This window comes from Penaeus monodon, chromosome 15 (genome assembly GCF_015228065.2).
Source record: "Penaeus monodon isolate SGIC_2016 chromosome 15, NSTDA_Pmon_1, whole genome shotgun sequence".
Taxonomy (NCBI): Eukaryota; Metazoa; Arthropoda; class Malacostraca; order Decapoda; family Penaeidae; genus Penaeus; species Penaeus monodon.
In genome coordinates this window covers 8,035,086-8,035,322 of record NC_051400.1, presented here as the reverse complement: position 1 = coordinate 8,035,322, position 237 = coordinate 8,035,086, and the positions used below count along the sequence as shown (strand labels likewise).

General features: G+C 36.7%; 1 protein-coding gene across 1 annotated transcript in view; it reads right to left on the bottom strand.

The window, feature by feature from the left end:
• LOC119581722 (spondin-1-like) overlaps positions 1–237 on the bottom strand; it is a gene marked incomplete at its 5' end in the record, with an annotated part of 49,715 nt that overhangs the window by 5,880 nt on the left and 43,598 nt on the right.

Here is a 237-nt window from a genome sequence, read left to right as displayed (position 1 = left end):
GAGAGTCATGGGGTAGTCACTGTTAAATGGTAATGGGGATAAAAAATACTGTTTACCGTTAATGTGGGCGTGGCAGGTAATGAAGCTTTCTTTGCCTTTCACTTTTTGAGGGAAAAAAAGACTGTTGTGAAACTGATGGTCAATATATTGCTTTTTTGATTATAACAAATTGTTCCTCCTGAGGTCTACGCAGAGTATATAGACATTTAAATATGCACTTATACACACATGCTTACG